At 39.2% G+C, this 26,906-nt stretch overlaps 1 protein-coding gene across 4 annotated transcripts in view; it reads right to left on the reverse strand.

The window, feature by feature from the left end:
* ATP10D (ATPase phospholipid transporting 10D (putative)) overlaps positions 1–26,906 on the reverse strand; it is a 363,249-nt gene that overhangs the window by 330,873 nt on the left and 5,470 nt on the right. The window contains exon 1 of one of the 4 annotated variants that reach the window (XM_029588263.1): positions 9,699–9,749. The exons of the other annotated variants lie outside the window; for them this stretch is intronic. The gene's annotated coding sequence lies outside the window, so the exon portion shown is untranslated. Of the gene's footprint in view, positions 1–9,698; positions 9,750–26,906 lie in introns of those variants that run through there. 4 annotated transcript variants of the gene reach the window in all.

A 26,906-nucleotide genomic window follows, 5' to 3' on the forward strand; every position in this document is an offset into this window, starting at 1 on the left:
TAGGCATGCTTCAATGTTAGTTAACCATAGAGTCTAGCTAATAGTCTTTTAAAGTGTGGCTCAGAAAGTGCAGAGTAAAAGCTGGAATGGTTTAAAATACAGGATCTCCTAAAATATTAAAAGATTAAGGTTCTGTTAATGTTTTATATGTTAATTTTATTTTTATTTATGATTTTATGTCGGCTATGTACTTGTCTTAGAATTTAATTACTTAAATGTCCTAACAAACGATAAATATATCGAGACCCAAGTGCACAGGGAAACTAAACAATGATTTCCTTATGAGATTATATATCATATAATATCAGAGAGCATGTCAACCAAGCTGACTAAGCAAGCCAACAGATCCACCAGAACTCCTACTTAGTGTTTGGGTACTTGGCAGGTACTTGTAGCCTGGATTGACCACTGTTGGAAACAGGATGCTGGGCTTGATGGACCCTTAGTCTGACCCCATATGGCATACTCTAATACAGCAATGGAATGATAAATTCTCTATGGCTATTCAGACTATCCCTACTCAAGCCCAACCCAATCAGACCCCAGGAATTCCCTATGGTTCCAAGAAGGTCTTCTTTCCCTTAAAAAATCTCAACTCGAACAAGCTTGGTGGAAACAAAAAACAGATACCAACCTTGGTTTCTGCATAGAGCACTGAAAAAGATATAAAGCAGTCATTCTACAAGAAAAAAAAAAAAAAAAAAAAAAAGGCCTACAAAACCTCTCACTCCAAACAACTAAAGTTATCCATGAACCATCCAGATGAACTGGTATGAGAACCAGTGTGAACTCCTTACACCTCCTACCACCACAAAGGACCACACAGCTGAAGACATCACCCAATTCTTCATGGAAAAAAATCTAAGCTATTCATTCCTCTTTCAATGCTTCCACCTGAACCTGCACCTCCACCTCATTTATCTCATCCAAATCACCCCTCCTCATAGTCCATTCTTCTCCCTTTAGACCAGTGGTTCTCAACCTTATTCCCATCGTGACACACCTGACAGGCCACGCTCACATGTGTGACACACTGCTCATTACAATTCACGGCAGAAATAAAAAGTAAAGGTCCGGTAATTATTTTTATTGTTTAAAATGACACAAGGAAAAGATACATATTCTGTCTGAAAAGAGATTGCATAAATAGTAAACATCCCACACCAAAACAGCACCAATTTCCAGCACTTAAACAGTAACCACCTTACCTAAGAAAAGGCAACACTGAAATATTACACCAGGCCTTAAGACACCAATACATCTCCTATTAGGAAAATGGACCAAGCCAGGCTGCTATAGAGCCCTACACAGAAACTACACGCCAACAGAAATCATCACCTGAATCACATGTGCTGACCCACACCTAACAAGGAATAAAGAGACCAAAACGCATAACTAGAAGCATGCAGAAAAAACTGAATTGGAAACCGCAACAAGCCAGAGTCTCTGTATGCAATGTAATAAAGGAAAAAAGAAACATCACCCATCCTTATAAAACAAATCAAGACATATAAAATCAGTAGCAGTAAAACCATACTAACAAAAAGAACAGATTATTTTGAAACAGCTGATGAGTGGAATATCCAATAATTAAAAACTCATATAAAAAATTTCTAGATACCAATAAAATATTTCAAAATAGCAGTCACAAAGACCCAGTAATGAAAAAATAAGGATACAGAAACGTTTGTTATCCATAGCCAGAATTGATTTTTTGGGTGGGCACAAGGTTAACATGGGTGGGCTATAGGCATGCAGATCTACTAGTTGTTTTTTTACTGATAAATAATGCCATATACTGCACCCTAGAATGGCTTTCTAAGTAATTTGCAACAGCCATTATGCATCATGTATGAAACTTTAAAATAATGTACTTCAATTATTTCTAGCACTTACCAGCATTAAAAATTCCTTATTAATCAGAATTTATTTTATATTTATTGCAGTTTAGAAATGCACAAGTATAGAAAACAATCAGATCCAATCATGTAATAAAACAAAAATTAATGTATTCTTTCATGAACCATCTTTGCAGAAAACCAGAAATCTTCATAAATACAATAAAATATAATTAATCATCAGAACAGGTGCAGCACAGAGCTAGGGCAATTCACATTACAACTAACATGAAACAAAATTCAAATTTTGGTGTCACCTCAGCAAAAAATAACCCTACACTGCTATTTTGTGAAGTAACACAAACTCTTGCAAAGAAAGAGGCATCTAGAACCTTGCCATACAGTCACAGCACTGATTCTCAGAATTCAAATAACAGCAACCTTATGAAAAAGCAGCAATGCAAATACTACACCAGGCCCTAGAACATTAATACATCACCTACGGGAATAACAGAACAAGCTGGACTACTACTACAAACTACACATTAGCAGAAATACGGCATTTCTGTCACACATAGGCAAAACTGAGACTGACCCTTACCTAATATAGAAATAAGAGACTATAAATTAGAAACAGAAACATGCAGATAAAACCAAAATAGAAAGCCTGAGAAACTAACATTTCTGAACAGTGGAATACTTAAGAAAGAGCAAAATACAAAAATATAAGAAATATACATTCCCAAAGATGACATTTAAATTGCTCGTAATAATAAGGCTAAAGTACAACAGATTATCAACAAAACAAACCACAGTGAATTACTTTTTTTGTATCATTAAGTAGACCTCATACATAGGCGTAGATGTGAATGCTATTCAGCATAATGTTTTACACCAGTAGTATAATCATGGGTCAGAAATGAATTTTATGTGCTTAGTGAGTCCAAATTGAAAAGAATTCAAAGTTGATGTAGCATGACATTTCTCATTGTATTCATTGTTGCAGAATTTCTTAACGCATCATAGTAATGACAACATTCAATTTCTTAAGATAATGTAGGAATGTGAGGAAACATTACTTCCATGTTGGTGAAAATGCCACGAAAATCATCTCACATACATTCGGCTCCTTGATGAAGGCAGACGCCGAAACACGGTCCACGTCAGGCTAGTACACCTCGAGACTTGTAACATTTTTAACTCTCAGGCGTTTCTTCACATGCAAAAAAAGCTAAGTAGCTACATTATCTTAAGAAATTGAATGTTGTCAATATTATGATGAATTAAGAAATCCTGCAGCAATGAATACAATGGGAAATGTCATGCTACATCAACTTTGAATTCTTTTCACTTTGGACTCACTAAGCATATAAAATTCATTTCTGACCCATGATTATACTACTGGTGTAAAATGTTATGCAGAATAGCATTCACATCTACGCCTAAGTATGAGGTCTACTTAATGATACAAACATAATTCATGGTGACTTGTGGTACTTTAGCTTTCTTATTATTACGATTTTATACACTGCTACTCCCTGTCCATAAATTTTGAGAGAGCGGTTGTGTTGCTTATATTTAAATTGCTAACATCTCAAAATAATTTATTTTTTTTTTTTACCTTTGTTGTCTTTGTATTTTTCTAATCAGTTGGTCCTGGTCTCTTTTTCCCATTTTTTCCCTTGTAGCTCATTTCCTAATTCCTTTTCAGTGTCTTTCTTCTACTACTGTCTTCTTCCCTTCCACACACACACACACACACACACACACACACACGCTCACTCTCACTTTCTCACCCCTCCCCAGGCTTATATTCTTATGCACACACAGATGCACATCCAGGCGCCCATTGTCACCCACACTCCCATTCTCACCCACAAACCCATGCTCCCAGTCTCACCCCCACATACACATATTCAAGCTCTCATTCTCACCCATACATACACACATTTAAGGTCCCATTCTCACCCATACATACACACATTCAAGCACCCATTCTCACCCATACACAAACCCAGATTCCCATTCTCACCCACACACACACACATTCAAGCTCCCATTCACCCACATATTCAAGCTTCCATTCTCACACACATACACACCCAGGCTCCAATTTTCACCCACCCACACACTCACCCATTCAAGCACGTGCACAGCTTCCGCTTCCTCCCCCCAAAGCAGGAAGATCAGTTGGCCTCTCCTGCTGCCACCGGCCTCCTCCTATTTTCGGGCTTTGGGCTATATGGCCCGCCGATCTTCCTGCTTGGGGGGGGGGGGGGGAGGAAGCGGAAGTTGTGCGCTGCACTTCCGCTCCCCCCCCCCCCAACAGGAAGTTCGGCGGGCCATATAGCCCAAAGATAGCAGGAGGCCGGTGGCAGCAGGAGAGGCCAGTTGATCTTCCTGCTTTGGGGGGAGGAAGCGGAAGCTGTGCGCGGCGCTTCCGTTCCCCCTCCCCCCCCCCAAACAGGAAGATCGGTTGGCATTACGGCCGCAGCAGCGCTTCCCCATGTGTGCAGTGATGGCATGCGCAAGGCATGGGTTCTCCTGTTCGCTGTCGCAGGGATGGGATCCCGCGACAGCTTTGCAGTTCAGGTGCCAGTTGGGTGAGCAGCTGCCCACCCAGGCCCACCCATGGCTACGCCACTGCCTGTGATTGTTTTGAATTAGCAGGAGGGGTGGGGTTTGCTTGGAACTCTCTCCTCTCTGTCACATACCAGCGCTTTCTCTCACACTGGCTCTCAATTACACACCTACACACACATGCTCTCAGTCACTCACATATACACATGCTTTTTCTCTCACTTATATAGGTTCTTAATTACACATATGCTGTCTATCTTCACGCTTACACACACAGGCTTTCAATCACACACATACATGCTGTCTTTTTCTCTCATACACAGACTCTCATTCACATGCTTACACACATGCGCTCTCTCTTTCTCTCATTTACACACAGGCTCTCAATCACATACTCACATGCTCCCTCACCTAAACCAGCTATCAATCACACACAGACATGCTGTCTTTCTCTTATTTTCACACAGGCTCTTAATCATATATACACATGATCTCTCTCACACACAAAGGATCTCAATCATACACACATACTCTTTCACAGAAACATGTTTTCAATCACAAACTTACACATTCAGGTTCCCAATCGTAAACTTACATTCATGCTCTCTCTCACAGGCAGGCTCTCGATCACACACACAGGATCTCAAACACACATGCTTACTCATTCACTCTCTCTCCCTCCCTCCCCCCCCCCCCCCCGGAACTAGTGGCAGCAGCAGCCTGCTCCCAACTCTAACCTCTTCATTTTCAGCCCTCGCGGAGGAGTCGTCTCATCGGCCGTGGCTGTTGATGCTCTTCTTCATTTTCCTCCGAGTCGTGCTGCTCATTCCTCCGGCCTCGCCTCTCTTCTGTTCTTCTGGCCGATTCTGACCACACTAGCATGGTCTCTTCTTCCCGCGCACACACCCGCTACTCACCACTTCCTCTTCCAGGCCGCGGGAGGTGGGGTGGCGGGAAGAAGAGACCATGCCGATGCCGCCGACTCCCTGACAGCATTTTAAGCCCGGGCAGAGGAGGACCGGGAAGCAGCTGGGTCAGCGGGGGACCGGGATGTGTGGCGACACACCTGCGTGTTCTTGGCGACACACCAGTTGAGAACCACTGCTTTAGACTATATCCCATTGTCTGACCTAAGGACAATCTCCTCATAAGAGGTGGAGAGGATTTTCCAGAGAATCAATCAATCCATGAGGCCTATCCCCTTCCCCCAGATTCATTTTTAACCTGAAGCACGACTTAGCCCCTGGCTAACCAATATAACAAATGCCATGCTAAGCAAGGTATATCGCACATTACAGCTATATCGTGCGATGTTCAGAATACTGCACATAAATTAGACCTAATTCCCTCCCCAATTCCAATAAGCTGCATTGCATGCATGAACTTTGCTAATCCATGCAAAGCAGTTCATGCAAAGATAATAATATGTAAATAAAATAACACAGCTGACTTAGAAAGTTGTCAGTCATGTTATTTTAGCTACACCTTTCCTAAAAACATTAATCTACCATGAGAGCATTGAGATCCTAACACAGATCCTGATGCTCCCTTGGTAGATTTAGAGGCCCAAGTGTGAAAAAGAAAAATAGCAACAAATGGGGGGAGGTCTACCTTGACCCCCCCCCCCATTGAGGCAGCCATGTTAACAAAAGTAAAAATATATATGTGCAAGTTCTTGCAACAATGCCCCCCCTCAAATCCATCCACATAGAATAAATATGGGCAAAGGGTAGACCCTGCCCTCCCTCCTTAGCACAACAAAAAAGTAAAGAGATGGGGCCCCTCCATACCCCTCATTTTCAAAAACCCTGTAGGTGATATAGTAGAGCCCCCCCAGTCCAAAAAAACACTGTTGGTTCAATAATAGACCCAGCCCTCACCATACCCCATTACCTTAAAAAAAGGAAATTTGAAAGTGGAAAGGCCCGGTCGGTGCCATTTTCCAAAATGGCGCTGCCAAGGCCTTGCCCTGCCAAGATAAAACATTGCAGCTTAGTGAATCCAGGTCTTAGACTGTAAGCCCTCTAGGGACAGGGTAATACTGTCCCTGAATATCATCCGAAAGGAAGAATGATTTGAGTTTCTATGGTGAGGTTTCTGTTGAACTGAACCCCTAATTCTTCAAAGTGACTCCTTATCATGTAAGGGGTTACTTGACAGGGAAGGTAATGATCCTAGGGGATGATGCTGTCAAGTAAGCCAGAGAAGTTCAGATTTGGAGGGGTTTAGTTTGAGTTAGTGGTTGCTAAGCCATCAGATTACTGTTGTAAGACAATCATTTCCAACTTCAATGGATGAAGTCAATTGGGCCCCATTTTGATGCACAGTTGGATGTCAGCAAATAGGTGGTATTTGGTGTTGAAAGACTGACTGAAGGTTGCAGAAAGCTCAAATGTAACTATTGAAAAGGAGAGGGGAGAGGACAGAACCCTGGGGTTCTCTACAGGTGAGATCTCTGGGGGTTGAATGGTTTCTTGGCCCATGCAACTGATTGTGTTCTGCCCTAACTCAGCTTGATGAATCTCTCTAAGTTTGCACCTAAAGAAGGGGAGGCTGAAATAACTTGCCCAGGGTCACAAGGAGAAGCAGCAGGATTTGAACTATGGCTTCTCTGGTTTGCAATCTCCTGCTCTAACCGCTATGCTATACCTCCACACCACCACTAAGATTGTAAGGACCTCCTATGCCAGATCTGCTAACGGCACATATACCTTAATAAACACATTATTTCTACTGTATGCCAAACTGACTACTGCAACTTCCTTTTCAATGGCATTAAGCAATATAGTATGAAGCATCTCCTATAAAGGACTGCTACTAGAATGTCAGTCATAGCCAAAGCAACTGACAATATAAAACCAGTACATCAACTGTACTGGCTCCCAGTGGAAAGCAGGGTACAATTGAAAACTTTCTACCTCATTTATAAGTGCGCAAATAAACAAGCCCCCAAATACCGCTCCCAACTTCTCTCCTTTTCCATCCACACAAGGGAACCCAGGTCCTCCCAAATGGCTCTTCGTTTCATTCCGCCTCTAGCTTCTGCCAGACTGTCCTGTATAAGACTTCATGCTTTCAGCTGCTATTCACCAAAACTTTGGAAAAAAAGGAACCACTACTCCTGTGCCTTGAACCATATTAGCTTTTCATTCTGAAAGTACGATAAAGCATGGCTTTTCAGCCAGGTCTTCCCTGCAGAGACCCTCAATCTTCCTGACCTAACTACTCGATATTTTGATTAAGGACTTTTAAGTTATACCATTGTGTTCCCAATGCTACTCTAACTGGCCATTTGATTCCATCTGACAAACTGTAATCCGCCTTGAGACCATTCTTGGAAAAAGACGGGATATCAACTGTCTATAAATAAATAATAAACTCAAAACATCTTTCAATTAAGACAAAAAGGCATTAAAACTGCCCGTAGAAATAAAAAGGACAGATTCAGCAAAAGTAAAAAAAAGGGGTCATACAACATGCAGGCAACTGGATCTGATGCATTTCAAAGCAAAGCAAGCACTTTACACAGAAGCATCTCTTACAGAACTTGCATAACATCACAACCAACTGCCCGAATCCTGTGTGATTCTGTTACATAATAACAGAAAGACCAACTGGCCCAACCAGTCTACCCAGTTAATCTAGTACTAACTGTTAAGACTATAAACCAGCTGAGGACAGTAGAAGCTTGACCGCTTATAGGATATCGCACCTTATCCAAATCAGTTTGTCATCTCCTCCTCTTTGGTTCTTCACTATCCGGGCAGATAAACATACAAATTGCCACACCCAATTCAACACCCATCAATCCCTCCACCTTCCTCATCTTACCTCCTATATTTCAACAGTTCAAGCAGTCACCAAAGTCAGGGAAGTCGCTGCTCAAACATACAGCCACCTAGATCCCCACTCCTTTGCTGGAAGGGACCTGGCCACTACCAACCTGCTGGCACTGATCCAGGAGGATTTTGGCGAGATGTGGCCTGCTTGTACCATTCTAGTTACTCCACGGCTTACTGTTTAACTAGGTTTACTCAACCTTGCAACTCTGCTGACACAAGTATACCCTGATTCCATTACAAGTACAGCCTCCTCCTAACCCCATCCCCTCAAGTAGGTTATTTCAGCCTTTGGCATCTTCCTCCAATTCTTACAGTCCAATAATTAATTCAATGTGGAGGCCCTCTTCCATTTTTCAGTAAGTTTTGTACATCTATACAGCCAACAAATTAGTGGGACTGTTGTCCAAAAGCCTCCCTATGCTAAATGATGTTTGGGTTTTAACCATGGTCTCTTCCTGCAGATTGCCCCAGTCTTCTTGGAAACCAGCTGCAGCAATGCCACCACTTTATGCAGGCTACCCCAGTCTATTAAGATGATATTAAACTGTTGACAGGCACTTGGTGCCAAGTCATTTTACAGAGACCTTTACCAGAAAATGGCACATCTCCAAGCTATTGTAAAACAGGTTCACAGACTATCAACCTGAAGGGAAATACCCCCAGAGCAAACGCTGCTCCATATAGTTTAACTGACAATTTAAAGAACCAGCTTTAAAAGAACTCTAGGTTACTTCCAGCTATTTTCTTTCAAGTACCTTGTCCTAAATCAAGGGAACCCATAGAAAACGTGCATCAGACCACATAAAATTTGTAACTTATGCTTTACAATTTTTTGGGCCGATACTGTTTTACCTGCAGTTGGATATGCGTTTAAAAAAAAAAAAAAAAAAAAAAAAAGTGTGACTGAGCCAAAAAAGTGTACAGAAAAGCAGAAAATATTGCTTTTCTGTACACTCTCTGACTTAATATTCTAGAGATATTAAAAAAAAAAAAAAATTTTAAATGTGCCGGTCGATCAGGTTAGGAAAATGGGCGCTCAATTTTACCGGCATCCATTTTCCTAACCCATGGCTGTCAGCGGGTTCGGAAAACAGACGCTCATAAAACTGAGCGTCAGTTTTCTGAACTCGCTGACAGCCACCTCTTCTGGGCCAAGGAGGCACTAGAGGCACTTAATCATCCCTAGCACCTCCTTTTAGCATGACGTCTAATTTAAATACAGGATCGTGCGCCCAGGAGAGATGGCTGGGCGTGTGATAGGAGAGCGGGCACTCAACACTGAGCGCCCATTTTCCTGCAGAGCTTACTGAATTCGCCTATTAGTGCAGTTAATTTTGTCAAATAGCAGCACCTGACACTTTCAAATAAACATATTAGCACTGAAAGTGTTTCAAATGAGCAGCACTAGCTAGTTGCAAAATATCAACATGTCTATTACCTTCTCTTTTGGTCTTATTCCTGTATTCACCTTCTTTATTATTGATATTCTTGTTTCCTAACATTTCTGTGGAATAAAAGATAAGCAATTTACAATAGCCATGTTTCTCTAAAAAAAAAAAAAAAAAAAAGCCTTCTTCCCAGAATCCATTTCTTTGTATGTTTGCTGTATTACTGCTTCACATGTTAAAGATCATTTCCCAGGGGTTTTGACACGGTTTAACAAAGTAGCTGACTCCTCCCCCCTCATTTTCCTTAAATGAATTAGGGCAAGAGTGGATAAAGCTTTTCAAAAACATCTCCTCTGTAAAGTACCATATTGGCAAAGCAGCAAGAATGAAATATACAGAAACAGAACATGACCCTAGATAAAGTGTAGAGCATGCTGTGTAGATAAGTGAAACTAAACTCCTACTTTAATGCATTTTGATTTGCAATTTTTTAGACATTAGAATGTGAGAAATGTACAAGGTGTGAGGACTTGTACAAAGCACTATATGCACAGATAGACACACATCCCAGAAAGTGGCTCCTTGAGTTCAGCATGGAACTTTTTAAATTTAAACTTAAAAACTACAGTGCTAGCAGCAACATTTTACAGATAATGCAACTGGTGGTTAAAAACAAGTGGAATTAGCCCATCTCCTTTCAGATTTGCTGGTGGAGATGGGGACGGTATGCAAAAAAGCATGGGACAAGCACAGAGGATCTCTGAGGGAGAGGCAAGAATTGTAACGCTAAGAGATACGTGTGGATGAGTAGACTGGATGGACCATAGAACAATTATCTAAATATTCCAAAATAATCAAGACACAAAACACAAAAAGGGTCCTGAGTGCAAAGATCTTCACACCCTTTGTTATACCAAACCCAATTTAGCTCTGGTTTAAGTAATTGCCTTAACAAAGCCCATAAGTTAAATAGAGACCATCTGTGTCCAATCACAGTAGCTCAATGGATTCAAATCTCCTAGATGAAGAATCAAGCTGTTTCTATTGTATGAAGTAAATTTGAAACTGTCAAAACAAGTTGCTGATATAAAGAAAATTGTTAAAAGCAGAACTATTCAAAAAGGCATTTAATAATATAGAAGAGGGAGTGTTGATGAGAAATGTGGGAGTAAGATATATGCTAATTTTTTAAATCATGTTTCTGTCTTATTTGTGCTTTTTATGTATGTTATTTTGTAATCCACATTGTACAAAATGGATCTAGCAGAATAAAAGACTTGATACTAAATAATAAACTATGAGAAAGTGTTATTCCTAAAGGTACAGATTGAAATTTTTTTTAAGGCCTTCCCCCAATTTGTTAGAAAATCCTTTGGGACACCATCAGGTCCCATCACTGGAAACAATTTGGCACCACAAATGCACTGCCACAATCTGGTTGTCTCTCTATTCCATAACCATGTGTTGAAGAAACTGCTGTAAGTGGTCACTGAGAGGCCTAAGATTACTTTAAAAAAGCTACAGAGTTCTTTGGCTGAGACTAGGAAAAATATGACTGTTCACCAATTTTGAGATTACAAACATGGCTTTGTATAAGAGGGTAGCAAGAAGGAAGCTAATCCTGAAGAAAAGCCATGTGATGTGCCACAGATCGTTTACAAAAGAAATACTTGGGGGACATTCCATGCATATGGCAGAAGGTTTTGTGGTCTAATCAGACCTAAGTGGACCTTTTTGATCGAAGAGACACGTGTGGCATAAAACAAACACAGCACATCACCCTGCTAACACCATGCCTACAGTAAAATACAGTGGTGACAGCTTTATTTTGTGGGGATGCTCTGCAGCAGCTGAGACAGAACATAAGAACATAAGAAAATGCCATATTGGGTCAGACCAACTGTCCCATCAAGCCCAGCATCCTGTTTCCAACAGTGGCCAATCCAGGCCATAAGAACCTGGCAAGTACCCAAGGTTTGTGACGACCAAGGGAAAGATGGATGATGCAACATACTCTGGAAGAAAACCTGTTCCAGTCTGCCTAGGACTGTGAAGAAGATTCTCCTTCCAGCAAGACAATTATCCTAAGCACAAAGCAAAAAAAAAAAAAAAACGGCTTAGTAAGAAAGTGAATATCCTCAAGTGACTCAGTCAAAGTCCAGATCTGAATCCAACAGAAAATCTGTGGCAAGACGAAGACTGCAGTCCACTGCAAACGGAACTTCCACTAACTACTGAGTCAAGGAGCATGAAGAAATACAATTTTTTTTTTTTTTTTTAATCCTTAGAACAATTTCATAGAAATATTCCAAAAATAACTTTCACATTAAAAAAGTAGAATTTCATGTAGACCAGTGAACAAACACCTACTTTAATGCATTTGTATTTTTTAGTCAGTAGAATGTAAAAAAACACAAAGCTTTTATAGATTTCCCCACTCGAATCCTCTTGCACCCCCTGAAACATCCTGACAACCTGGTGTAAACATTGCTTTATTTATGATGGTTATTGTTTCTGTTAACTTGCTGTTAGCATGTTCAGAGAAAGGAGAATAAGTAAATATGTAATAAAGTACACTAGGCTGCGTGCACGTTAGCAAATGGCTGCACATACAATTTAACTCCAAGGCAACAAAATATTTGACCAACTATTTTAGCCCTGACTTTACATTTTGCTGATCTGTTATCCTTGTAGTAGAGGATTTTTACTCACAGGAATTAGAAGGTTCTACACATTGGAGATTTTTTTTTTTTTTTTTTTTAAATGATAGATTGGTGACCGTACCAAACCATGTGGCTGGCTACACATTAGATTTGATATTTTTTTGAATGGTGAGCTGTCGATGCTTATTCCATTAGGGAACACTTGTCCCTTTTACCCTGTCTGAACATTATTTAGTTTTCTTTTCAATGTCTGGTCAATCAAAAGAGTCTAAACCTAATTCTATACTTAAAAAATACAGGTCAAAAGCAAATTTAAGTGTTGATGCTTGTGTGTCCACATTAGGAGACAGTGTAGACCCAGATGGTCTGTTCTTGGAACGCAGAGATAGTTAGGGCTCTTGACCTTGTAGCAACAAGTTAGGGTGGCTAATAAGACTCCTTTATTTACCAAACGGTTTCACAAGTTAGACAAAAACGGAAACGTGAACATAAGTAGAAAAAATTAAGGTAATCCAATGGATAACACAAAATATCACAATCATCTTAGATTATATAATGCAGAGATTGTCACTACAAAAAAAAAAAAAAGGCTTATTTTTCAAAATTACTACCTCAGTCTTCAAATAGGGCTAAGGAACTTTTTTTTTTTCAACCATCTCAGTATCTCAGCTCTTTGTCCTAAATGCAGGCAGGATTTGGGTACCTTTTACCATTGGTTTTTGGAAGCAAGTACAGAAAAGGTGGACAGAGATACTGGGAATTGACATTCCGGAGGATCCCAATGGGGGACCTAGGATTTATAAGGAAAGCTGGTTTGATAGGGAAAGTTAATCCTGATGGGGTGGGTAGGCGAACATAGTTCTCATATTGATCTCTGATTTCAAAGGATGTTGAAACTATTTACAAATGAATATCTTACAGCCAGATCGGGCTCCCAAAAGAGATTTGATGAAATGCTGTTTATATGAACAGTTTATGGACTCTTTCCCCAGCAACACGGTCTGTTTTCTCTGTCTATAAAAGGAAGCGGATTGGGGATAATCTGGCATGTATGCTGCGATACATTAGGGACTGGAGCTTTTTAATATGGTAAAGGGCTTGATGATGATAATAGCCCGATCTAAGCTAACAACTCTCAACTTTGCAGAAAAAATTATGAAAAACTGGGAAGAGTTAGAAGCAGAGGTAACTCAGCCTGCCAATAATATATCAGTGTGGCCATAAATTTTGATATCAATACTGTCTTAGTTAACAATCAAGATTTGACTGATGCTGATAAAAGTTTCAGGAGAAAGTTCATCCTATCTTTTTGGACTATTTATTGGAAATTGAACAGCTGATTTCACAGGTGACACTGATGTATTGTAAATTGGATTCTTGCCCTTCATGGTTAGTATAACAGGGTACGGGGCAGTTTACATCCTTCACTGCAAAAAATTAATCAATGCTTCCCTTCAATCCATGTATCTTACTCCCTGCAACTAGCTAGGATGAAGACCTTTTTAAATAAAGACCCTTGATCCCTTAGTGCTAACCAATTTAAGGCCACTAACATTCCTTTGTTATTGAAATAGTTTTGGGGGGGTTTTTCCCAAACAATGTAAACAATTGAATCAGCTCCTTGATTATGAAGGTGTGCTAGATAAAATACTATCCGGATTTCTGAGTAATTATGGAACAGAAATAATCACTGGGGGCCCTTTTTGACTATTTTCATTCTTAGCTGGATAAGGGACTGGACACTGGATCTGTCAGTGGAATTCAACACCATTAGTTGATCAATAGGGATGAAAGGGACTTGCCTGGCTTAGTTTGTTTCGTTCTTGAAAATAACAATGGCCAAGAACGAGAAAAACAAAAATGAAAAAGTAAAAAACAAATCATATTGTTAATGTGGGGTTCACTGCCACAGAATCCTTTCAGGCACTGCTCCTGCAGCATACATGGAGAGTGTTACCCATGTTGCTGTTATCTAGCCCTCCTACAGTGACATCAGAAAAGTGCAAGTCTGCGAACAGATATCTGGGAAAACAGAGAGACTGGTGCTTATGCCACCGCAGCCACACAGTGTATCAGCTAACCCTTACTTGGTCCACATATGCAGGAACTTTGACACTGCAATCGATGGGAGCCTCTCCAGGAACACCATCTACTTAGCAACCTTTGCCGGCATGGACTGCAAGAATCCACATGAGGTCAGTATCAAAAGGAGGAATATAAAAAGGGAGCAATCAGCCTCTAATTGGACAAAGCAGTTGTATTAGATTTTAAAAATGGAATTTGTACTTCCAGGAGCAATACTTTTGGATGCATTTTACTATTTTGGATACTTTTATGACCTATACAAGAGTGCTTTATATTTGTCTGTTGTGTGCATCTTAGTTATAATACAATTACTTAAGTTTCATTCCTGTTGTAGGCGATCTGCCAAAACATGGCCATGTTGGATGTTTGTTAGTAAATAAATAATAAAGCAAATGAGAAAAGCTATTTAATTTTTATAGTAAAATTTTATAGTAAAATTTGTATTTAAACTGACAGTTTGGCAATCATATTTTTATTTGAATTATCTGACTTGGTTTTTACCTTTGGCACTTCTGTTTCTCTAAGCCACATTATTTTCAGCTTTGTGTGGTTGGCTAGCCTCTCTTTCGTGCATTTCTTTCTTGACCAACAGAAATCAAACCAGGTTATTTGAGGTTTTCAGCATCTTCGGAAATGACCTAAAGATTGCCACAAAGCTAGCATTTGTCAATCAATCATATTTAACAATAATCTACTGCCACTAACTAGGGTGATAAAGGAACTTGACTTTGAGGTCTTCATCTATTCAGATGATATAACATATGTTGCTCTTTGGGTCACCAAGACAGAGCTCTAGACAAATTGAATCATGGCTGGGGGTGAGGAGTATTGTTAGTTGGCATCAGGCCAACAAAGTTAACCCCATGAAATTAGAGCTGCTGTGGGTTAGGAAGACAGTATTTTTGTGGATGCCTCAATAGTCATGCTATGTGATACTGTTCTACTAGTGACTGAAAATATTCGTTTATTGGAACTTCAAGTTTTCTTTTTTGATACTGGAATTTTTGATTACTGCAGTCATCTGCAGTTTTATAGTACTTTGTACAATTAGACATGTATAACATTTTTGCTCTTGTGATGATCTCAGAATAATTACCAAGCACTTGTGATCTGAAAAACAGACTACTGCAATGCTTTATGTATGAGGCTTCCAAAGAGGGCTCTTCAGAGATTATAATTTGTTCAGAACAGTGATATTCAACCGATTCCTGGTGCAAATAGAAATCTGCAGTTCACATCAGTATTGAAATCACCACTAACAACCAATCTCCTCCTACATTATGTTCAGAACTTTACTTTTGGTTTAAAGCTTTGTATAGTTGAGCCACAAAATATCCAAAAGAGAAATTAGTTCCTCGTGAATCTATTATGACCGCTTGTGCATCTCAAAACAGGTCATCCCAAAATATCATGAATATCATTTTGGACATTTTTTGTGCAGGACCAAAACGTTGAAATAATTCTAACATCTTGTGGAAAGGTATTACTGATCTACTGATATTTTGAAAGGTACTAAAGACTTTTTATTCTATTTATAGAATATTTAGATCAAATAAGTCCCTTTTTGTCAACTGTGATTGGATGAAAAGTTTATAAGCTAAACTACAAGATTTGCCATACTGGGTCAAACCAAAGGTCCATCAAGCCTGTTTCCAACAGTGGCCAATCCAGCTCATAAATACCTAGCAGGATCCCAAGCTGCTTATCTCAGAGACAAGAAGTGGATTTCTGCAAATCCACATTAATGGACTTTTCCTCCAGGAACTTGTCCAAACCTTTTTTAAACGCAGCTATACTAATAGCTTTCACCAAATCCTCTGGCAATGAATTATAGAGCTTAATTATGCATTTAGTAAAAAATATTTTCTCTTATTAGTTTTAAATGTATCACCTAGTAACTTCATTGTGTGTCCTAGAGTGTGTATTCTTTGAAAGAGTAAACAACCAATTAATATTTACTCGTGCCACTCCACTTAAGTTTGCAGACCTCTATCATATCTGCCCTCAGCCGTCTGTTCTCCAGGCTGAAGAGTCCTAACTTCTTTAACGTTTCCTCATAGAAGAATTGTTCCATCCCCTTTATCATTTTAGTCACCCTTCTATGTACCTTTTCTTAGATGCAGTGACCAGAACTGTACACAATACTCAATCTAAGATCGCACCATGAAGACATACAGAAGCATCATGATATTCTCTGTTTTATTCTCCATTCCTTTCCTAATAATTCCTAGCATTTTATTTGCTTTCGTGGTTGCTGCTGTACACTTGATAGAAGATTTCAACGTATTAACAATAAATGCCTAGATCCTTGTCCTGAATGGCGACTCCTAATGTTAAACCTTGCATTGTGTAGCTAAAATTTGGGCTACTCTTCCCTAAGTGCATCACTTTGTACTTGCCCACATTAAATTTCATTTTCCATTTGCATGCCCAGTCTCCCAGTGTTGCAAGGTCCTCTTTCAGTTTCTCACAATCCTCTTGTGATTTAACACCTGAATAATTTTGTGTAATCGACAAATTTGATCACCTCACTCACTTTCCCATTTCCAGGTCATTTATAAATATATTAAAAATCAATGGTCCCAGAACGGATCCCTGGAGCACTCCACTATTCACTTTTCTCCACTGGGAAAATTTACCATTTACACCTACTCTCTGTTTTCTATCTTTTAACCAGTTTGCAATCCACAATAAAACACTGCCCCTTAACCCATGACTTTTACATTTCCTAAGAAGTTGCTCATGAGGGACTGTCAAATGCTTTCTGGAAATCCAGTTACACTAAATCAACTGGCTCACCTTTATCCACAGCTATTTACGCCCTCAAAAAAATAAGTAGCAAATTTGCAAGGAAAGACTTCCTTTGGCCAAATTCATGTTGGCTTTGTCCCATTAAACCAGGGGTGGGCAAGTCTGGTCCTCGAGGGCTGCAAACCAGTCGGGTTTTCAGGATACCCCTAATGAATATGCATGAAATAGATTTGCATACAACTGAGGCAGTGTGTGTGCAGGTCTCTCTCATGCATATTCATTAAGGATATCCTGAAAACCCGACTGGTTTGCAGCCCTCGAGGACGGAATTGCCCACCCCTGCATTAAACTATGCCTTCGTATATGTTCAGCAATTTTGTTCATGATACTTTCTACCAATTTGCTTGGCACAGATGTCAGTATGATATGCTATATAGTAAACAGTAAAAAAATCTTTTATTTCTGTGAAATTTCTTTACTGATATTATTTTATTGTATGTACTCACTGAGCGCTTTCAGTGATAGGATAGAAATCTAAATAAATTTAGCACAGAAAAATAATATGCATGCAACCATAACTGGGCACACAAATAAGTGCTCCTCCATTCAAATTCCATGTTAATCAACGTATTAGCTAGTACTCTCCCGTGCAGAGAGGTACATAGGCTTAACTCACATTTTCTTAACACTGGATATGTAACTTCTGGTCAGAAGTGAAGTAAAGTTTGTGTGTATGGGGCTGAACCCGGAGCTCGTGGTGCAGGATCCTGTACTGTGTATTTAAGCTTAGAAAACATGATTTGTGCACAAGCATTGTTTTCTGTGCATAAATAGGGCTAAGAAGATAAGAAATGTCATGCTAGGTCAGACCAAGGTCAATAGAGCCCAACCTCCTTCCCCTTACAGCAGCCAGTTCAGGTCATAAGTAGCTAGCAGATTTAAAAAATTAGATCTACTTCTTATTAACCCCAGAGATTGCAATGGCTTTTCACAGTCTACCTAATAATGTTTTGTGGACTTTTGCTCAAGGAACTCATCCAAATCTCTTTTAAATCTGGCTAAGCTAGACGCCTTGCCCACATCCTCTGGCGACAGATTCACGCAGCTTGATGGTGCATTGAGTGAAAAACTACTTCCTATGATTTGTTTTATATCTACTGGTTTATTTTACTTACCTATATACTGTTTTTCCATAGTAGACCAAAATGGTTAAAAAATTAACACACATACAAAGTATGTAAGCATCACAGTACCTTCAAAGAAAACAAAAAATAACTGCTTGGGTGATAATTCATAAATGCCATTTCAAAAAGCCATGTCGTTAGATCATTCTTAAAAACTCTGAAGTTAGTACATACTCTAAACTACAACGGCTTCCAGAGCTCGGGACCAGTAATAGAGATAGCCGTCTCCCACACTTCAGTTAAATGGGTGCTATGTATTGAAGGGACCTCTAACAGAACCTTGTTTGCAGATCTTCAAGCTCTTTGTGTTACATAAAAATGTAATACTAAAATGGCAGCCAGAGTAGTGAGCATATATGGTCAAATTGTCTTGTACCACATAGTAAGCGAGCTGTTCTACTTGTTTATTTGAAAGGGTAAATAACCATCCTTTATTTACCTGTTCCTATTCACTCATGATTTTATAAACATGTATCATGTCCCCTCTCAGCTGTCTCTTTTTCCAAGCCCTAACCTGAATAGCCTCTTATTCCTTTCTATCATTTTTGTCCTCCTTTGCTCCTTTCCTAGTTCCTCTATGTTGTTTTTAAGAAGGTGTGACCAGAACTGCATACAATACTCAGCATGTAGTCATACCATGGATCGATACAGAGGCTTTACAAGATTTTCCATTTTATTCTCCATTACTTTTCGGATCATGCTTAATAATCTATTTAATTTTTGACTACCGCAGCCACTGAGCTGAGAATTTCAATATATTTTACACAAGGGCTCCAAGGTCCTCGTCCTGCCTAACTCCTCCTAAAAAAGAACCCAGCATTGTTTACCTGTAGTTGGGATTATTTTCCCCTATAAGAACATTCCATACTGGGTCAGACCAAGGATCCATCAAGCCCAGCATCCTGTTTCCAACAGTGGCCAATCCAGGCTACAAGTACCTGGCAAGTTCCCCAAAACTAAGTTTATCCCATGTTACTGTTGCAAGTAATAGCAGTGGCTATTATCTAAGTCAACTTAATTAACAGCAGGTAATGGATTTCTCCTCCAAGAACTTATCCAATCCTTTTTTAAATTCAGCTACACTAACTGCACTAACCACATCCCCTGCAACAAATTAGCATGAAGTTAGCATGTGGCACATTTAAAACCAATCGGAGAAAGTTCTTTTTCACTCAACGCACGAGTTTTACTTGTGCGTTGAGTGAAAAAGAACTTTCTCCGATTGGTTTTAAATGTGCCACATGCTAACTTCATGAACTGCCCCCTAGTCCTTGTATTATCCGAAAGAGTAAATAACCGATTCATATTTACCCGTTCTAGAACTCTCATGATTTTAAACACCTCTATCATATCCCCTGTCAGCCGTCTCTTCTCCAAGCTGAAAAGTCCTAACCTCTTTAGTCTTTCCTCATAGGGCAGCTGTTCCATCCCCTTTATCATTTTGGTCACCCGTCTCTGTACCTTCTCCATCAAAACTATATCTTTTTGAGATGTGCCTATGAGATTTGTACACAGTATTCAAGGTGCGGTCTCACCATGCAGTGATACAGAGGCATTATGACATTTTCCGTTTTATTCACATTCCCTTTCTAATAATTCTAAGCATTCTGTTTGCTTTTTTGACTGCTGCAGCACACTGAACCGAGGATTTCAATGTGTTATCCACTAGGACGCCTAGATCTCTTTTCTTGGGTGGTAACTCCTATAGCATGGGTTATTTTTCCCTATATGCATCACCTTGCACTTAGCCACATTAAATTTAATTTGCCATCTGGATGCCCAATTTTCCAGTCTCACAAGGTCTTCCTGCAAGTTACCACAATCTGCTTGTGGTTTAACTACTCTGAATAATTTTGTATCATCTGCCAATTTGAATACCTCACGCGTCGTATTTCTTTCCAGATCATTTATAAATATATTGAAAAGTAAGGGTCCCAATACAGATCCCTGAGGCACTCCACTGCCCACTCCCTTCCACTGAGAAAATTGTCCATTTAATCCTACTCTCTGTTTCCTGTCTTTTAGCCAGTTTATAATCCACAAAAGGACATCGCCACCTATCCCATGACTTATTACTTTTCCTAGAAGCCTCTCGTGAGGAACTTTGTCAAACGCCTTCTGAAAATCCAAATACACTACATCTACTGTTCACCTTTATCTACATTTATTTATTTATTTTTAGATTTTTATATACCGGTGTTCCTATATGAAATAAAGATCACATCGGTTTACATTGAAACAGAACATGAAAATTGCCAAAAGGCATTACATAGAACAAGGTTATGAAACTTGGAACAGTGTACATAAGTTCAAAATTTAACAATAACGTTGTAACATTGATGACCAAAAGATAAAGGAGAAAAAAAAAAAAAAAAAAGACTTAAACAATTAAGTTGACAGGTCTTATTGAGCATAAAAATTATAACGTATAAGTGAGAAAGTCTCAAGTGTCCTGCAGCAAGAGATTAGATACCGAAGTAGGTAGTGGTATGGAAAATGGGGGTTTGTGAAGAAGATATGTTCTTGCTGGTTGGAGGGGAAAAAATGATGATCATGGTCCTGGAAAAGCTTGGCTAAAGAGCCAGGTTTTAAGTTTTTTTTTGAATGAAGAGTGGCAGAACTCAAGCCGAATGTCTGGTGGGAGCACATTCCATTGAATGGGGCCTGCTGTAGATATGGCACGTTTATGATGCGAGGATTTTGTTGAAGGTACATAGAGTGTGCCTTTATATGCTCCTCTGATGGGTCTAGAGGAGGAGTGAGGGCGTAGTTGGTTACATAATTGAAGAGGAGAGATATTGTGAATGGATTTATGAATTACGGTGAGTACTTTATATAGGATCCTTTGCTTTATAGGCAGCCAGTGGAGGAGCTTGAGAATGGGGGTGATGTGATCTCTTTTATTCGTATTGGTAAGGATTCTGGCTGCAGAGTTCTGTAGCATTTGGAGGGGTTTGATGGATGAATATGGAAGGCCAAAGAGAAGCGAATTGCAATAGTCGACTTTTGATAGAATAATGGCTTGTAGGACCATCCGAAAATCGTTGAAATAAAGAAGAGGCTTCAATTTTTTTAAGACTTGTAACTTATAAAAACAGTCTTTGGTGGTTGTGCTTATGAATTTTTTAAAATTGAGCTGATTGTCTAGCATGATACCTAGATCTCGAACATGTGGTGAGTGATTTAATATGGGAGTGGATGAGTTGAGTAGGTCAGCTGGGTTTAGATGTTTACATGTTTATTAACTCCTTCAAAAAAGTGAAGTATATTTGTGAGGCAAGACTTGCTTTGGGTGAAGCCATGCTGACTTCGTTCCATTAAACCATGTCTTTCTATGTTCTGTGATTTTGATATTTAGAACACTTTCCACTATTTTTCCTGGCACTGAAGTCAGGCTAACTGGTCTGTCATTTCCTGGATCACCCCTGGAGTCCTTTTTAAATATTGGGGTTACATTAGCCACCCTCCACTCTTCAGGTACAATGGATGATTGTAATGATAGTTTACAAATATTTACTAATAGGTCTGAAATTTCATTTTTGAGTAACTTCAGAACCCCGAGGTATATGCCAATCGGTCCAGGTGATTTACTACTCTTCAGCTTGTCAATCAGGCCTACCACATCTTCTAAGTTCACTGTGATTTGGTTCAGTCCATCTGAATCATTACCCATGAAAACCTTCTCTAGTATAGGTATCCCCCCCAACATCCTCTTCAGTAAACACCGAAGCAAAGAAATTGTTTAATCTTTCCGCGATGGCCTTATCTTCTCTAAGTGCCCCTTTAACCCCTCGATCATCTAACGGTCCAACTTGACTCCCTCACTGGCTTTCTGCTTCGGATATATTTTAAAAGATTTTTACTGTGAGTTTTTGCCTCTACGGCCAACTTATTTTCAAATTCTCTCTTAGCTTGTCTTATCAATGTCTTACATTTAACTTGCCTACATTTATGCATTATCCTATTTTCTTCTGTTGGATCCTTCTTCCAATTTTTGAATGATGATCTTTTGGTTAAAATAGCTTCTTTCACCTCACCTTTTAACCATGACTGTAATCGTTTTGCCTTCCTTCCACCTTTCTTAATGTGTGGAATATATCTGGACTGTGCTTCTAGGATAGTTTGGGTTTTTTTTTGTTTTTTTTTTTAATAATGACCACACCTCTTGCACACTTTTTACCTTTGTAGTTGCTTCTTTCGGGGGTTTTTTCTATTTTTCTCATTTTATCAAAGTTTCCCTTTTGAAAATTTAGCACAAAAGCAGAGGATTTGCTTACTGTCCCCCTTCCAGTCATTAATTCAAATTTGATCATATTATGATCACTATTGCCAAGCGGCCTTACTATTACCTCTCTCACCAAATTCTGTGCTCCACTGAGAATTAGATCTAAAATTGCTCCCTCTCTCGTCAGTTCCTGAACCAATTGCTCCATAAAACTAATTTATTCCATCCAGGAACTTTATCTCTCTAGCATGTCCCGATGTTACATTTACCCAGTCAATATTGGGGTAATTGAAATCTTATTGGATCCAAGTATTTTATTTGATGGACATTTCAAATGGCAACTCCACTGTCAAGATTATCGTATAATTCCAAAAGCAGGTAGGGGTCCCCCAACACGGACCCCGTGTTTCGCCCACTGGCGAGTGGCACTCCCTGTTTACCCGTTGCTGAATTGTTTCAAGATTGTGTGATTATACGGTGCTGTCCCTCCCGACGCAGCCAGTGGGCGAAACACGGGGTCCGTGTTGGGGGACCCCTACCTGCTTTTGGGATTATATGATAATCTTGACAGTGGAGTTGCCATTTGAAATGTCCATCAAATAAAATACTTGGATCCAATAAGTTATTCTGCACTTTTTGTGTTTGGATATTTGATTGAGAGTGCAGTTCCAGCCCGTGTGGTAATTGAAATCTCCCATTATTACTGCACTACCAATTTGGTTAGCTTCCCTAATTTCTCTTAGCATTTCACTGTGTCTCAACATCTTGGCCAGGTGGACGGTAGTATACTTCTATCACTTTAGTCTTCCCCAATACACAAGGGATTTCTCCCCAAAAAGATTTGATTGTGCATTTAGTCTCATGCAGGATGTTTATCCTGTTTGACTCTATGACATCCCGGACATAAAGCGCTACACCGCCTCCCAGGTGCTCCTCTCTGTCATTGCGATATAATTTGTACCCCGGTATAGCATTATCCCATTGGTTATCCTCCTTCCACCGTGTCTCTGAGATGCCAATTAAGTCTATGTCATCATTCACTGCTAGGTGAACACAAAAGGATAGATGCCTTGATCTTTTTCAAATATTTATTAAAGTAGAGACGTATTCATAAACCCGCCAGACTCAGGCAGAGTTTCGCAGCTCAACAGCTGCTGCCTCAGGGGCTACAAACAAACCATATAATAAACAATCAATAAAACTAAAATCTTTTAAGCAAATTAGGGTAACATTCAAATGACTCATGTGAGAGTGATTAAGATATTATAAATATTAAAAATTAAAATTTAAAAAATGGTGATCAATATTTAAACAAAGTGATTATTGTACCACAGTGTACAAAAATTAGATCATATCATTCTGTAATAATTATTACTTTACCTTAGACAATCCAAGGTCTTGAATGAAATATAGTGGTGTAGTATCATCAAGCAACAAGTAACTGTATGTCAGCAATGCAAAAACTATAAAAAATATGCAAAACATTATTATAAACCTTTTTGATCTTATTAAATGCTAACCTTTATTCTTATTCTCCACGTGACAAAAAACTTTCCTAAACTTCTGACTGTGAGTCATATTGTTACAATGTCATTTAACATAATAATGTAAGCATACGACTACCAACACAATATTAAGAACAAGATTCAAGTATCACTGAATGCTGTATAAATGTGCACAAACTGAAATGTGAAATAGATTGACTTGAAAACAAAGTGGCTTAAAAATGGTATTGGGCAAAAAGTTGATAAATAAAAAAACATGAAATTATCTTAAATGTGGGTTTTTGCTGCAATGGTTAAGATACAGACCCTTCCGATCGCTTAATAAAAACGTAAAAATTGTAAAAATGATCTGTACCAAAACAAAAATGCCAATAATATTGTGTTTTTTCTGGCTAAACATTAAAAAGAACAGACACACTAATTGAACATCTGAGCGCGGCTGTATGCCTGACTCTAAACACATTGATTATTCGTCTGAGTGCTGTTAGGGAAAAGGCATGCAAACACATAGAAAATCCATCTAAACGCAGTTTGAGGACAAAAACCATGTATTAATAATGTGCTTTGACTCAAAACGTTTAACTAAAACACAAGGATGCATGCAAAACAACTTATTAATATCGCGGTATTGAGGCAAATAAACACACTAAGTATTAGTCTAAACATGGTGTTGTGGCAAAGGCATATTTAACTCAAAATCCTTTTACCAAACAAATAAAAACAAATAAAAAGCGCAGACTGCAGGCATGAACATCACTTTAAAAAGCAATCAAAATAAAAATAAATTTACCTGCGATTCACCGTTCAGAATACAGTCGCTACCGGTATCTTTCTAGATGCTATCAGTCCACCATTTTTTAAAGGGCTATTTTTGGCGCCAAAAAAAATAAAACCACCAAAAATGTTTTTAATTTGTTTAGATGTTGACAGAAAATTGTAAGAACAAGTGTAAAACATAGAAAGATAAAAAATATAATGTATTTAAGAACTTATCTTTGACTAAAAAATACTGTCAATCAACTGGATGGGTGTGGTTTAGAGTGTACGATCAGAGGGATGCACAATATTAATGAAATATGGTTGAAATGCCATTCTTAAGCCACATAAATTCTATACAAATACTACTACTAGAATGTTTTTTAAAAATACATACAATTTGTACAGGAATTGGTCTGACATCAAACAGTGAATGAACTATTGTGTAAAAACTAATTTAAAAATTATTGCAAAGCAGACTCAAATAGTGCACACATCATATAGTAAAACATGATCTTGAAAACATTCTGAATAACAGAACAGAACAGACTCAGAAAAGAAAACCATGTAATGATCATATATAAATAACCATAAATAAAAACAAAACACAGAGACTAAAAAATACAGCCATTAAAACCAAAATTATTGCCACATGGATAAATAAAAAAAATCAGAACCAAGGTAAAAAATAAATAAATAAATAAATAAAATATATATGTAAACATTGCAGCTAATAATAGTTTATCATAAAATACAGTATTACAGACAGTAATCAATTTCATAAAAATACAGAGTAATCCGTTTCCACGTTTAATCCATTAAGAGCCAAGGTGTTAAACTCGTATATATATTTTTGTTCTACTTGCAACAATAATTTCTCCAGGTTCCCTCCTCTCCAATTAAGAGTGGGTTGTTGGATCACACAGAACTTATATTGCTCAAACTTATGATTATACTCTGCAGAATGCTCGACCAAGGGTTTTGACATCACACCACATTTTATACTGCTTTTATGCTCTATGTTTGTTAAACTCTCTAATTTTGCCTATGTAAAATTTATTGCATGGGCATATTGCTGTGTAAGTTGCAGGGGGGGGGGGGGGTGGAAGGAAAGTTCCCTCCGAGGCCAGTCCGATTTCGGAGCGGCCTCAGAGGTAATGGGCAGCGCGCGCAGGGCATGGCGTGCGCAAGTTGCACAAATGTGCACCCCCTTGAGCGCGCCGACCCCGGATTTTATAAGATACGCGCGGCCTGATGCGCAAACAAAAGTACGCGCGCGGTCTTTTAAAATGTACCCCATTATTAATACACGTTTTTGTCTCATATATATATATATATATATATATATATATATATATATATATATATATATATATATATATATATATATAAATGTTCATTGTAAGACATTTACTTGTCAATGTTATTGTTAGAATGTAAACCGAATTGATCAGTAATTCTGTAAAAGTCTGTATATAAAAATGCTGTATATAAAAATTAAAAAAAAATATATATATATATATATATATATATATATATATATAATATATAATAAGCTGTTTGCATGCATCCCTGCGTTCTAGTAAAAGGTTTTGAGTTAAAACACACTGGGCCGGATTTTAAAAGGCCTGCGCGCGTAAATCCGGCCGGATTTACGCGCGCAGGGCACTCGCGCGCCTATTTTGCATAGGCCGCCGGCGCGCGCATAGTCCCGGGGCTTCGTAAAAGGGGCGGGAGGGGGCGTGGCGCCGGCCCGGGGGCGTGGTCGAGGCCTCCGGCCCAGTCCCTGGGTCGGGTGATGGTGCGCCAGCAGCCCGCTGGCGCGCGCAGATTTACGCCTGCTTTTGGCAGGCGTAAATCTGCCAACAAAGGTAGGGGGAGGGGTTAGATAGGGCCGGGGAGGTGGCGGAAAGAAAGTTCCCTCCGAAGCCGCTCCGATTTCGGAGCGGCCTTGGAGGGAACAGGCAGTGGCCTTGGAGGGAACAGGCAGCGCGCGCCGGGCTCAGCGCGCGCAGGTTGCACAAATGTGCACCCCCTTGCGCTCGTCGACCCCGGATTTTATAAGATACGCGCGTATCTTACAAAATCC

The sequence above is a fragment of the Rhinatrema bivittatum genome, chromosome 1, assembly GCF_901001135.1.
Source record: "Rhinatrema bivittatum chromosome 1, aRhiBiv1.1, whole genome shotgun sequence".
NCBI lineage: Eukaryota > Metazoa > Chordata > Amphibia > Gymnophiona > Rhinatrematidae > Rhinatrema > Rhinatrema bivittatum.